This window comes from Artemia sp. Qi Xiang Cuo, chromosome 1, assembly GCF_049724085.1.
Source record: "Artemia sp. Qi Xiang Cuo chromosome 1, ASM4972408v1, whole genome shotgun sequence".
In the NCBI taxonomy this organism is placed as follows: domain Eukaryota; kingdom Metazoa; phylum Arthropoda; class Branchiopoda; order Anostraca; family Artemiidae; genus Artemia; species Artemia sp. Qi Xiang Cuo.
The window spans coordinates 20,882,640-20,898,089 of record NC_142794.1 but is presented as its reverse complement, the minus strand read 5'-3'; the positions used below and the strand labels follow the sequence as shown (position 1 = coordinate 20,898,089).

The 15,450-nt window shown below is 36.9% G+C and overlaps 1 protein-coding gene, 2 non-coding genes and 1 pseudogene across 3 annotated transcripts in view; 3 read left to right on the top strand and 1 right to left on the bottom strand.

The window, feature by feature from the left end:
- LOC148956103 (uncharacterized) overlaps nucleotides 1-15,450 on the bottom strand; it is a 93,964-nt gene that overhangs the window by 19,462 nt on the left and 59,052 nt on the right. The gene's annotated exons all lie outside the window — the stretch shown is intronic.
- LOC148956106 (U2 spliceosomal RNA) lies at nucleotides 1,219-1,411 on the top strand. Its single transcript, XR_016142622.1, has one exon. It is a non-coding gene; the product is annotated as a U2 spliceosomal RNA (small nuclear RNA).
- On the top strand, nucleotides 1,768-1,931 carry LOC148956105 (U1 spliceosomal RNA). The gene has a single exon (XR_016142565.1). It is a non-coding gene; the product is annotated as a U1 spliceosomal RNA (small nuclear RNA).
- Nucleotides 2,541-2,656, top strand: LOC148956104 (U5 spliceosomal RNA; annotated as a pseudogene).

The following is a 15,450-nucleotide window of genomic DNA, read 5'->3' as shown; positions in this document are numbered from 1 at the left end:
TCATTCAGTAAACTAAATTGTTCATAGTTCATTTTGAAGTCCTGTAATTACTGTATTTTCATTATTTTGCTAAAATATTTATATGACTAAAAATTTACAATAAACAGGAAACATAATAAATTTAAAATCTTGAGAATTTGAAGTTGTTTATGCTGTTTACCAAAAAAACAAAAGTAGTTCAACTAGTTCTACAAAAATGTATATAGTAATCCGCCATCACATCAGAGTTGAAGAAAAACAGATACAAAAAATAACAATTTTTGAAGAGTTTTACTGATTGTGAAGTTCTTGAAGAGAAATCACTATTAGCCAACCCGAAAAACGATCATTAGACCTAACATTATACTATTGAGGGCAGGGTTGCCAACCTGACCTGGAAGAATTTACTAAATCGGAGAGGAAAAATTTACTAGATCGCATTTGTTTTTACTTAATGGTGAAAAAATTTTTTTGCGTTCCTCTTTTCTTTTTGCTTTTTTTTCTCCTTTCCTCTTTTCTTTCATTTTCATAGTATGATTGAAAATTCCGGAAACCTACAAGTTCAAAAATCTTTGTTTTGATATATATGTATATATATATATATATATATATATATATATATATATATATATATATATATATATATATATATATATATATATATATATATATATATATATATATATATATATATATATATATATATATATATATAAAATGTTACATTTCTACTTACTTTTAATTTCTCTCAACATGCTCCTTTTTTCTCAATAAAAATTTTCAAACTGAGGAGATTCACCTAATCACCTTGGGTGGTTCACCTTGGGGGCTTTTGTTTTGATTCCAATAGATTCCCGATCATCACAAATCCAAATGTCATTATAGCTTCATTTCTATTTGGTAAGATTTAATACATAAAAAGCTGATTTTGTCGACCTTTAGACGCCGGAAGTGAAGTGTCTTTTTGAAAATGGGTGACTGCTTGTCTGTCTCTGAGACAGACAAGTAAAATTGTAAATTGTAAAACAAACAAGCAAAAATTGTAAATTGTCATATGTTTACGGTAATTTTTTCCCTGAATTCATGGAAAATAAAAAAAGTTTTGTTTACTTTAAACTTTTTACTAGTTTTTTACTAGATTTCGGGAAATTTACTAGATTCTCTAAATTTACTAGATTTTTTTTTTACTAGATCTAGTAAAATCCTACTGACGGTGGCAACCCTGATCCTTGTTGAATTATCGCTTATCGGCCTTTTGGCTAAGATCAAAGTGTAGTATCTGTTCTTATCAGCTTAATATCTGATACGGTCCCTACATGGGGCCCAGAATATTAAACTGAATTTTGGAAACCGGAGGGATGTCGGGGCTTGTTCAGCTCCCTTCACACGTTGGGCCCGGTATTGCAGTTCATTCAGGACCGGCGCACCCCTTTCGAGGGGAAATCAAAGTCCATGAACCCTAATCAATGACTCATAATGGGTTTCTCAGATTTATTGGAAACCACACCTGTAGTTCCCTGGCCCTTGAATATATTGAAAATAATTTTTTTTTCATTTGAAAAAAATAAAATTTGTTTATAATTTAAAAAATTCAATGGTAAAAAAGCCACTGACCATTCACCATAATTAAATTAACATCCCCACCATGGATTGAAGTCCCCATGCACCTTTTTCGAAAATAGTATGCAACTATTTAATTAATAAAATAGTATGCAACTATAACCTGACATTCAAAGCAACGGGATTTATGTCGAAAGATATTAGTAAAATGTTACATTTAAACTAAATATTCTTACCCGGCTGGGGAGCTGCGTTGATCATGAAGGAGGCACTCCCAGGGTGAGGCCTTACCATTGCACTTCGGATTGGCTGACCCCTGGGATTACCTCAAATGGTGGTAACTCAAAAGCGTAATTTATCGTAGTGGGGGACTGTGTTCGCGCGGGTGTCAGTTTACACTCTGTTATGTTCTGTCGTCCGAGCCTTCTATTTATGTCACATACTTATTAAATGCAATCATAAATAATTGAATGATAGACTCCTGACTCATTATGTTTTTTACGATACCCTTTAGCCACCAAATACTAAAAAATGAATAGTAATGGTATAACCATAAAATTGCTGGTATTTTTTTTAAGTCACAATGGTTAGTATGAAAAACGTAAATTAAAATTGTCCATACACAACTTATTGAGTCAATTGTGCTGACACAATGCAAAATAGCATAGTACTCAAGCACCAAGAAGATTTTGTGACTATTTGAATGTGAAACTATTTGGCAAAAACAAGTGATCCCCCACTCAGTTACATTGCACTTATTTTTTAGCCCGAGTACTGAATATTTATGTTATTTTCTGCTTATGTAGGTTTTGTACCATGTCATTAAAGTTGCCCATGAGTTGCTGCTCATTCAATATGTTTTCTCATCATGTGATTTTTTTTTGCCCTTGTTTACTTGATTGAACATTGAATTCCTTATAGCTTTCGAACCTTGTTAAAAAACCGATAAGGATTTACTAAGATTTATTGTTATATACTCAAGTCAAGTCTAGCAATTGTCATAGCTCTGGCCTCTCCTCCTATCAACTTATCAAGTTAATCTTTCGCCTTTTACTAAAGATTAACGTGGGGAGGGGCACTTGATGAGTCTTAACAAATTTTTGAATGCCGAAAGGCAGACTAGCCAATGTTATTGTAGTGTGTTCTAATGTTCCAAGATTACTTATCTGACGAGCCCGATTACTTAGCCTTAGCGTTTGACGAGACGTAAATGACATGAGAGGTCAATAGGATTACTAACTGAGGAAACGGTTTTGATTAGTGGTCAGACAAGTAACCCTGGAAAATGCAGGATAATTGAAGTCATACATGAACAAAAATTTTATCTTTTCAAAAATGAAAAAAAATGTGAAATTATGGGCAGATAGCAAAAAGGGACAGTAATTTAGAAATGTGGCACACCTTCCAGGGGTTTCTAAATAAGCTATGTTTATAGTGAAGTAGAGAGGATTAGTGTTGTTAGTTGCCTAGTTGCATGCAGCTTTTCAGTTGACAAGTTACCGGCTAGGTATTTGTTGTTATCTTTTGCAGATTACATCCGGGGAAGCTAATTTTAAGTGGGTAAGGGATGCTCGAAGGCACTCTTGGCTCAGTGCAATAATGAGCCAAGTCCTAGATGCTCTTGACTCCCCATTCTCTTAGGGCCCTCATTCCTCCTTTGTCTAGGCAATGTATTGCCGTTCCATAAAGAAACAAAAACGAGCAAAAATGGGGTTTTTAAAGGCCAAATGAAAATACTGAAAAAACGCAACAAAGCGAAACAAAAAAATATAATAAATGCGAGTGGCCGAAGAAAAAAACAAAAAAAAAACGCGGAAATTAATGGGAATTATTTGCTTGTATCCGTCGATGGCGGTTCAATTTTCAATTTTTTCTCAAACAACGGATATTGGTGAATGACTCACTTTTATTGTTGTTAGGATTTGGTTTCATTTCTTACAGTTTTTTGGCTTTCATTGATTTTTGTTCATCTTTTAATTTTTTTTTCTTTGGTTTTTTTCATATTCATATTTACTTTCCGTTCTTTATTTTATGGGTTGTACTTTAGCAATTACGTTCATTATATTTTTTCGTTTCACACTGAAGATAAAAGGCATCTGCCCCCCCCCTAGACATATTAGCGTTTCCGTATCTTGTCATAATTTTAATATTTCCTTTAAAAACCCCATTTTTGCTCGTTTTTCTTTCTTTACGTTATGTCAGGCCAATGTGGTTTAAGAAATTATTCTTTTTCCATTCCAGTTTAGGAGGTTCCTCTAAAATGAGGAGTTTTGAATCTTATAGGGGCAAATCCTTTCATTTGGGGATTCCATGGGTTTCTAGCCTAATACTATCAAAGATTTTAGTCTATTTGGTTCCTTATATTGTTTCTAGACACAATACTCTGTCTGGTAGGAGAATGCGATTCAAAAGACAAGGGTCTGATTGAAGGGAAAAGAGAATCAAGAGGCAATTCACCATGGGAAGGCAGAATGAGAATCAATAGGAAACGGTCAGTGAGGAAGGAGGTGCCTGGAGCCTAAATGCAAATAACACAAAAACCGTGTGATTTACCATCTCAGAGTTGTATCTTCGGTGATACATTCGGGGAGTCTGAAGTATGGCATTCTGACAGCTTAACTATTGATTCCTTGGTCCATATATTAGAATCTTTCAATGAAGAATTAATTCATTTATTTGATGATTAAAGTGCATTCTGTAAGATATTTTGGTACAAGGAATTGGTGTGGTCAGGGCTGTCCCTTGTTTCTATAGTAGGCCTTGCTGTAGAACCGTCCTAAATTTTAAAGAAATTCATTTTTATTCAGAGATAGTATACTTTTTGACGGAACATGGGGTCTCTACAAAAAAGGAATGACATACCTCTGGTGTATATTCTTTTAGCACTTGCAGGGCTTATAAGCAATCCAAGTTTAAGCTAAAATTAATTCTATATTGTTTTGTCTTAAAAAGTAAATATAGCTGGATTTGTTATCCTTATAGCATAGCCGCGTAATTGGTACTGGTGTATTATGCGGGAAACATGAAGAAGTCAAGTTTGGTTAATGCTAATAAAATAAAATAAAATAGGATGAATATATAAGAGTTCAGAAACAATGTTAGGCTATATATTTGATCATTAGGAAGACTGGGGGGTAAAGCATACTAAATACGTAACTTAACATAGGTACCATTCTCCCTCCTATGCCCCAAAGAACAATCGTTTAAATACTGAGAAACCATGCTTTGCCATCAATTTATCTAGTAAATGTCTGCTAATGAAATAGCAGTTTGACGGGTTTCTTTGGTAAAGTATATAGCGATGCCTGCATAATGCATCAGTACCCCGTAATTTATTTAGGCTAAAAAGTAAAGGGCAAAGTATTGCTCAAGAAATCTGAACAAAACTAGCACAAGTTCATACAGAATATTTCTCCATAAGACATTGATCTACTGCACTTGAAAAATCAAAAGATACTACCAACCATCTTGGAATGCAACTTCCCTTGTACTACTTTGTTTCTGTTAAGTCTTTCTAGCTCGAGTCCATCTTATAGTACTTTTTCTTCATTGTCTTGCTCTTTCCTTTTGTTCAAAGAATAGGGCTCCATGATAGGTTCCCACTCAAATTTTATTATAAAACCTAAATTATGATTGAAGGCTATTTATTTTTCAACGGAGTGTTCCGGGCGTAAAGTTAGTAACAAGATGGAGTTTTAAAACTAATAAAGTAAATGACAAATAAAAATGATAAATACTAATAAAAATAAAGTAGACAATCATTTACCTGGTGAAATCTCTTCGCAGTTTTTATGTGTATTTTCCTTAGTTGATTTAAATTTCAGCTTTTAGGCCCATCTTTGGAGTAAGTTTTATAATATCACAATATAACTTTTATTATTACCAACTAGCGTGCGTGAATACCAGTAGCTTCAATGGGGGGGGGGGGTATTTTCCTGCAAGAGTCTGTTATAATTCCCCCTTCCAGATTCAAGAAAATATTTTTGTGGCATTATTATTGAAAAGGGGCTTGTTTTTTTTGGTAGTTTTGTTAAAGAAATTGGAAAAACAACGAACTTTCCCTCCCTTGATTATGAAGACTACTCTTCCCCTCCCCAGGGCCGTGTCCATAATATTGCTTTGGAGGAGCTGGGAGGAGGGGGGGTACAAAATGGTTAAAAAACGCATCAAAAATTTGTTTAAATGTATTGCGTTACGTTTTAACGTATCAGACAAAAATGTTGGGGGGGGGGCACTGGATATTACCAAGCCTCTATAATTTTCGCGAATTGACACCATTGATCGTCACCAGTGGTGTCGTTGGGGAAGAGAGGACATTTTTCTTGTTAATATTTGCTCGGATCATTTTGAATCCAGTTTGTGTGTCTATGTTTAGAGCAAATTTAATAATATCACAACATAACTTGCATTATTGTCAAGTAGGATATATCAACGTAAATGGCTTTTACGTTGGAAATTGAACTAAATCAAAATACATCACTGCATCCAATGTTGTCAAAAGGGTGTATATGTGATGTTTACGGAAAAGTTAAGGAAGTTAAGTTGAAACTTTCAGGGTATGTGGGGGGTAATAGTTGCGTCACATTTGTCTATACTCAAGGTTGTAACATAACAGGGGCTGGAATCCCTTCAACCCTATAGAAACCAAAAGATTATGCAGATTTTCAACTTATTTACATTTGGATATTTCTCCCCCTACCCATCAATCAAAAGCATTATAGTACAATTTTTGTTAAAATATTGTTGCAAAATTTTGTCAAACATATAAATAGAAAGCCTAAATTTGAATCCTTATAGAGAGAAACGGAAAAAACCTAAAATTATCTTTTTTCAACCAATGAAAAAGAATATGTGAAATAAAAACTGTCGGAAATTGTTATTATATAAATGACAGAAATTTTTATTAAATAAATAGCATTATTTAGCAAGTGATGTAACTAAGTATGTAATCCTTTTTGATTTGGATTGTCCCAAATCATTGCTTATAGTCAACAAATTTCGTAGGAGAGTGTTAAACCGTGAAAAACAGTAAGCAAAACTAATCACCTAAATGTTGCAACTCCTTTGGTACATAAAACTTTAAAATCAACAAGTTTAATGTAGCTTACTAATTACCATAAAATGCAAAACAAAATTCAACGTCTCATAGTGCAGTTGGTTATGCGTAAAGGTGAAATCAATGCCGAAGAAATCGTTTGGAGGCTTGAATAATTTTTTATTTTTATTTTTTTCCAACAACTATAAAATCCTTGAAAATAAAATTTACTGCTGATGTCACAAATCGTTACAATCTTATTTTTCATGAAAATGTTATTCTCTCTGCCAATTATTTTCTCGTTAACAACCAAAGGGGGCTTTAGTCATTGCTACTACTACTAACAACTCACCACAGAACCAAGCCCTCTGAGGTCAAAAACAATCACTTCAACAATTCTGTTCGAATCTTGGTTCAATTTAAATTACAGCATTTAATAGTTGCATACTATTTTCGAAAAAGGTGCAAGTTCAATCCAGGTTGAAGATTTTAATTTAATTATGGCGAATGGTCTTCATGGTAAAGGATTCTTGGTGGAAAACCATTTCTTAGCCTTCTTTGAGAACCTAAACTTATCGCACTTTTGCCATTATGGAATCATAATGCATTTTTCCAGTTCAAATTGACACTAAAAAGTGGATTTAAGTAATGACTTGGTGCAAACAAGAGCTATGAATTGCCTCGATTGGTAATAGAAAGGTTAAGTGGTGCCTCTAACATTCCGAGTACCGACGTTACCAAACCGACGTTACCCAGTACCGACGTTACCGACGTACCAACGTTTTAAAGGCTTAGGGCCTCGAACATACGCCCCTGTTTCAGTGCCTCTGCTCCGGCCATCCGTCTACTTACATTAACCTATTGCATATTAATTAATAAAACTGTTTTGAAAAAAGAAGTTTTTAAAGAAAAGTAAAATGTATTTTACACAATATTCTTTTCAAACTTTAAATAGTATAAAATCAAACAATTAAAACAAACTTCGATTACAGAAATGAATATCATAGAAATCCAAATTTGAAATTCCTCGGTATTAGGATAAAGAGAGATAACCTACTGGCTACTTTTGGCTATTCAAAATCCGCTATATGTCAATGTTTTCCCCTAAGAATTGGTTCTACTTTTCAGTTATTAAATAAATAAAAAACAAGTTTTTTCAATTGAAAGTAAGGTTCATTAATAAAACTTAAAACCAACAGAAATTATTCCGTATATGAGAGGGATGCCCCTCATATACATTTTTTTTGGTATTTTGAAAAAGCTTCATATTAAAAAGTCAAACTTTACCGTAAAAATGGAGGTATTGAGAAGGGGGTATCTCCCCTCACATGCAGTAGGATTTATTTTCGTTTTAGCAATGTTCCTCCCTAGTTTCAGTTGAAAAATCTGGTTTCTTTTACTTAATTTCTGATCACTGCCAAATAAAGTCGGGAAATCTCCCTCTCTCCTCCGTGGACATTCCCGCCTCTCCCAACAACATCTCTCTCCCCACGACAAATCCATCCCTCCTGAAATTTCCACCCATAAATTTTCTTGTGGACAATTTCGCCTAGGAAATTCTGTGGAGCCTACTTTCATTTAAACAAAGGTTGTTTTCCATTTTATTCTTTATTTTTTTTTTCAAATCATGCTGGAAAAACCCTTCGACGGGGTGTTATTCCATCCTCCAAATGGGAAGTTTCTACTACGAGAAATTGTCCCATGAAGAAGTTCTCCTGTAGAAAATTCCCCCATGGAGAATTTCTCCTGCAGAAATTTCCGCCATGAACAATGTTTCCCACAGATAACTTCCTCATGGAGAACTTTTCCCGTGGGAAACCCCTCCCTCCCACGAAAAAAACCCCAAGATAACTTTAACCTCTCTAAAACTTTCCCCGGACAATATCCCCGGAACATCTCTAGATGTAAAATTGAATTGACAAAGAGAAAGAAAGATAAATTTTGTGTTCTGGCAAATTCTCTGGCGAAAGAAAATCTGGCGAATTTTCTTGCGAAAGAAGATCTGGCGAATTCTCCCGTGTAAATTCTCCCTTGTAAGTTCATTTCTGGAAACTTCCTGTACATTTGAGATTCTCCCCCTGGAAAACCCCCGCGGAGAATTCTCCTCCCCCAAAAAATCTGTTTACTTCCAAATAACAAATACTGTACGTAAACAATAGGCAAAATCCACAACTTATAGTCATTTCCCCAAGTACTCTGGGGGGTGGGGGCAAGAAAATTTCCCCCGGAACATCAATATATGAGAAATTGAATCGGAAAAGAGAAAATAGGTCAAATTTTGTATAGGAGTTCTGACAAATTCTAACGTGTAAAATTCCTCCTTGTAAGTTCGTCCCCGGAAACTTCCCCGCCCATGGAAAATTCTACCCAGAGAAAATTCCTCCTCTCCAAAAATGCCTGTTTACTAACAGATAAAATACTATATGTAAACAATAGGCAAAATTCATAACTTACACCATTCCCCCAAATAGTGTGAGGGGGTCACGTCATCTCAAGAGGTAAGGCCGGATCTAGGGGGGGGGATAAAGTCAACCTCAAAGACATAGGTATTAGATTTTTCGACTATGCTTAACAAAATCTATATCTCAAATTTTTGATCGTGTGACTTTAGGAAACAAATGAGCATGAGAGGGGGCCTAGTTGCCCTCCAATTTTTTCGGTCACTTAAGAAGGGCACTAGAACTTTTAATTTCCATTCGAATGAGCCCTCACGCGATATTCTAGGACCACTGGATTACTACGATCACCCCAGGAAAAAAGCATTGAAGGTTGTTTTTATCTATTTAATAGGCTATGGTCTGATGAAGAAAAAGACAGATCCCTCTCCCAATATTCTAGAATCACTGGTTCGATACGATCATCCCTGGGGGAAACAAAAACAAACAAGTAAACACGCATCCGTGATGTTTCTTCTGGCAAAAAATACAAATTCCACATTTTTGCAGCTATGAGCTTGAGACCTCTACATTAGTCTTTTCTGATACGCTGAATCTGTTGGTGTGATTTTCATTAAGATTCTATGACTTTTAGGGGATGTTTTCCCTTTTTTAAAAATAAAGCAAATTTTCCCAAGCTTGTAACTTTTTATGGGTAATGCTAAACTTGATGAAACTTATTTATATGAAATCAGCATTAAAATACAATTCCTTTGATTTATCTATCGGTATCAAAGTTTCGTTTTTTAGAGTTTTGGTTACTATTGAGCCGGGTCACTCCTTACTTATAGTTAATTACCACAAACTGTTTGACAAAAATAGAAAATTCCACCTTTTGCAGATGGGAGGTTGAAACCTTTAAAGTAGGCTTCCATGATAGGCTGAATCTTATGGTGCGCTTTTCATTAAGATTCCTTGACTTTTCGAAGGTGCTTCTCCCCTTTCTCAAAAATCACGCGTATTTTCTTAGGCTTGTAGCTTTTGATGGATACATTAAACTTAATGAATTTTATTTATTTCGAATAAGCATAAAAATATAATTCGTTTGATGTTTATATTGTTATCAAAGTCACATTTTCTCGAGTTTCGGTTTCTAGGGCCTAGTCGCTCCTTACTTACTGGTCGTTACCACGAACTGTTTGGTTAACTGACCAATCTTGGAAAAAAATCTCAGATGGGAAACTGGTGGCGGGCATAGACATTATTTTCAAGATTATTTCATATACATATTTCTGAGACCCATATTACAAGACTTCCACGGCTTAAATGGAACAGTTTTTCTTAGGACTAAAGACTCCCCATTGAAAATATGCAGAGCCTTTATAGGTTCGGCTGTAAGCGAAGTATGCATTGCATTGACTACTGAAACTCCACAAACTAGCTTGATTCTGTCGTAGCTGAATCACAGGGAGTGTCATGGCACTTGCATCTATTGATGCAGATTTAACAGTCAGAAAGGCCAAATCCATATCTCTCTGTATTGTACTCTCAACTTGGAAAAGATTGTCACGGGAAACATACGCGGATCCAGATATGTGGTAATTGTGACGGGTGTGATCTGAGCAAGGCCTATGAGCCTAAAAGGCATTTATACAGCAAAGCCCTTTGAAGGTCCTCAGCAACATTTGAAAGTCCACCCTAACTAAACGTATTTTGAGTTTCAGAACAGGCTATGGCAACTTATGGATACAGGTATGTATGCTGTGCATCCGCATGTATGAGTCAACGGGTTAAATGTATCATTGTTTTTCTTCTCAGTCATTTCCGGAGCTATTTTCTACGTTTGATCTTTTCTGCAGGACGTTCACCGGTAGAAAGCAGAAAAAGCCGAAAATAGTCAAAAAATTTCATATATCGTTTTCGATATCGATACTGACGTTTCGATATTCGATGTTGATATTTGCTCCGATATATTCGATATATCAATATTGATATTGAATATCGCCCAGCACTAATTATATAGATCTTTAATAGCTAATATAAAAGCTATTGCTCATATCTGCGTTCTACTTATAATTTCCACCATCTGCAAGTGCCAAATGGCACTATAACGGCACTTTTGGTGTCATGTCTCAAGTGAAAAAACTGGGTCTACCAGGACTTTTTAGAGCGATGCTTAATGACGCATTTGAAAGCTATTACTCATGTCTACGTGATTTTTAATCAATTCTGCCATCCGTAAGTGTGATATAGCACTTTAAACAGCACTTTTGGTGCCACTTCTTAAGTGGAAAATCTCGGAAGTATAAAACGGCATCATTGTAATATTTATGGTCCAGAACACTCAACTGGAGTTTTACCAGAACACCTCCCATATAATCCCCCTCCAAGCCCCCTTAGCAAGCTACGCAATTATGGTCCTATAATAACCAATAGATTAAGTTAGATTAAAAGAGCCGTAGTTAAATTAGTAGGGAATTGTTTAGCGATCAATCCCAGGAAAATCCATAAAACCTTTACAGACCTCATTAAAAATTGTATTGTGTTTCTAACTTCAATATCAATAAGCTAATATGGGATCCTTCTCTGCCCATGATATAATAATTATGTATTTCTTACACACCTACAAAAAGGGGAATGACGGCGTACTATATCATAGGCAGCGCGCCAGCGCTACATAAGTAAAGAACGATGTAGGTACAATGTGCTGTTTGTTTTTTTTTCTCCATACCCGGGCACTTTGTATCGGAGGAGTCGTCGTAGAAACTTCGAAAAGGGCTCATTCGATTGCAAATTGGAGGGGCTAGTGCCCTTTTTAATAGTCGAAAGGTAATTGGAGGGCAACTAGCCCCCCCCACGCCCATCATTCCCCTAAACACATCCAATCAAAATTTTGAGATAGCCATTTTGTTCAGCGTAGTTGATTTCCAGATAGGAAATGTGTTTTGAGGAGGAAACTCCCCCAGAGCCCTTAGGGCAAGGCTTGTAAGTTATGCCCTGGGGGCACATAAGGTTTTAAAAGAAGGCGTTGTCGTAAAAACTTCAAAAAAGGCTGATTTGATTGCAAATTCAAAGGGCTAGTACCCTTTTTAATAGTCGAAAGTGATTGGAGGTTAACTAGCCCCCCCCCACGCTCATCATTCCCCCAAACACATCCAATCACAATTTTGAGATAACTATTTTGTTCAGCGTAGTTGATTTCCAGATAGAAAATATGTTCTTGAGGAGGACACTCCCCCACAACCCTCCGGGCAAGGGTTTTAAGTTACGCCCTGGGGGCATATAAGGTTTTTATAGAAGGCATTGTCGTACAAACTTCAAAACAGGCTCATTCGATTGTAAATTTAAAGGGCTAGTACCCTTTTAATAGTCGAAAGTGATTAGAGGGCAACTAGCCCCCCTCCCCACGCCCATCATTTCCCCAAACACATCCAATCAAAATTTTGAGATAGCCATTTTGTTACGCGTAGTTGATTTAAGAAGAAAATATGTTTTTGAGGAGGACACTCCCCCACAGCCCTCAGAGAAAGGGTTGTAAGTTATGCCCTGGGGGCATGTAAAGTTTTTATTGAACTCGTTGTCGTAGAAACTTCAAAAGGGCTCCTTCAATTGGAAACTGTAAGGGCTAGTGCCTTTTTTAATAGTTGAAAGTGATTGGATAGCGACTAACGCCCCTCTCACACCCACCATTCTCCCAAACACATCAAATTAAAATTTTGAGATATCCATTTTGTTCAACGTAGTTGAAAGTTCTGGAAATTTTGTCTTTTAGGATGATAACCCCCTCCGAGCCCTCAGCGTAGTTGATTTCCTGATAGAAAATATGTTTTTGAGGAGGACACTCCCCAACAATTCTCAGGGCAAGGGTTCTTAAGTTATGTCCTGGGGTATATAAAGTTTTATAGAAGGTGTTGTCATAGAAACTTCAAAAGGGGCTCATGTGATTGCAAATTCAAAGGGCTAGTGCCTTTTCTAATCGTCAAAAGCGATTGGAGGGCAACTTGCCCCCCCCCCACGCCCATCCTTCCCCCAAACACATCCAATAAAAATTTTGAGCTTGCCATTTTGTTCAACGTAGTTGATTTCCGGATAGAAAATATGTTTTTGAGGAGGACAATCCCCCACAACCCTGAGGGCAAGGGGGTTAAGTTATGCCCAGGGGGGCATATAATGTTTTTATAGAAGGCGTTGTTCTAGAAACTTCAAATACAGCTCATTCGATTGGAAATTGAAAGGGCTAGTGCCCTTTTTAATAGTCGAAAGTGATTGGAGGGCAACTAGCCCCGCCACCCCCACGCCCATCATTCCCCCAAACACATCCAATCAAAATTTTGAGATACCTATATTGTTCAGCATAGTTGATTTCCAGATAGAAAATATGTTCTTGAGGAGGACACTCCGCCACAGCCCTCAGGGCAAGGGTTTTAAGGTATGCCCTGGGGGCATATAAGGTTTTTATAGAAGTCGTTGTCATAGAAACTTCAAAACAGGCTCATTCGATTGGAAATTCAAAGGGCTAGTACCCTTTTTAATAGTCGAAAATGATTAGAGGGCAACTAGCCCCCCCCCACGCCCTTCATTCCCCCAAAGACATCCAATGAAACTTTTGAGATAGCCATTTTGTTCAGCGTAGTTGATTTCCAGATAGAAAATATGTTTTTGAGGAGGACACTCCCCCACAACCCTCAGGGGAAGGGTTTTAAGTTATGCCCTGGGGGCATATAAGATTTTTAAAGAAGGCGATGTCGTAGAAACTTCAATAAAAGCTCATTTGACTGGAAATTCAAAGGGCTAGTGCACCTTTTATTAGTCGAAAGTGATTGAAGGGCCCGTCGCCCCCCCACACCCGTCATTCCCCCAAACACATCCAATAAAAAATTTGAGATGACCATTTTTTTCAGGGTAGTTGATTTCCAGATAGAAAACATATTTTTCAGGAGGACACTCCCCCAAAACCCTCAGGGCAAGGATTATAAGTTATTCCCTGGGTGCATATAAGGTTTTTATTGGAATCTTTGTCGTAGAAACTTGAAAAAGGGCTCATTCGATTTGAAATTCAAAGGACTAGTACCCTTTTTAATAGTCGAAAGTTATTCAAGGGCGACTAACCCCCCTCTCACAACCACCTTTTCCCCAAACACATCCAATCAAAATTTTGAGTTAGCAATTTTATTCAACGTAGTTGAAAGTTCTGGAAATTAGGTCTTTGAGGATGACTACCCCCTCCCCCACAGCCCTCAGGGAAAGGGATGTAAGTTATGCCCTGGGGGCATCTCACGTTTTTGTAGAAATCACGTTGTCGTAGAATCTCCAAAAGGGGCTCATTCTATTGGAAACTGGAATGGGTAGTGCCATTCTTAATAGTCGAACGTGATTGGACGGCAACTAACACCCCTTCCACACCCACCATTTCCCCAAACTCATCCAATGAAAATTTTGAGATAGCGATTTTGTTCCACGCAGTTTAAAGTTCAGGAAATTATACCTTTGAGCAGGACACTCTCCCCAGAGTCTTCGGGGCAAGAGTTTTAATTTATGCCCTTGGGGGCATATAAGGTTTTTATTGAAAACTTTGTCGTAGGAACTTGAAAAAGGGCTCATTCGATTGGAAATTCAAAGGTCTAGTGCCCATTTTCATAGTCGAAAGTGATTTGAGGGCAACTAACCCCCCTCTCACGCCCACTTTTTCCCCAAAAACATCCAATAAAATTTTTTAGATAGCCATTTTGTTCATCGTAGTTGATTTCCAAATAGAAACTACGTTTTTGGAGATTCCACCACAGCCCTCAGGGCAAGGGTTGTAAGTTATGCCCTGAGGCATATAAGCTTTTTATAGAAAGCGTTGTCGTAGAAACTCCCAAAAAGGCTCATTCGATTGAAAATTCAAAGGACTAGTGACCTTTTTAATAGTTGAAAGTGATTGGAGGGCAACTAACCCCCGCTCACACCCACCTCGTCCCCAAACCCATCCAATAAAAATTTTAAGATAGCCATTTTGTTAAACGTTCTGTAAATTATATATTTGAGGATGGCAACCCCCCCCCAGCCCTCAGGGCAAGGGTTGTGTGTTTTGCCCTTGGGGCTTTTAAGGTTTTGTAGAACGTGTTGTCGTATAAAATTCAAAAAAGCCATTTTGTTCAGCGTAGTTAATTTCCAGATAGAAACTATACTTTTGAGGAGGTCACTCCCCCACAACCCTCCGGGCAAGGGTTTTAAGTTATGCCGTGGGGGCATATAAGAACGATGTTGGCACAATCTCTTGTTTATTATTTTCTTTTCCTTTAGACCAGGGCACTTCGTATCAAAGAACTTGTCGTAAAAACTTCGAAAAGGGCTCCTTCAATTGGAAATTGGAGTGGGTTATGCCCTTTTTAATAGTCGAAAGTGAATGGAAGGCAATTAACATCCCTTCCATCCCCGCCATTTCCCGAAACACATCCAATCAAAATTTTTAGTTAGACATTTTCTTCAGCGTAGTTGATTTCCAGATAGAAATTATGT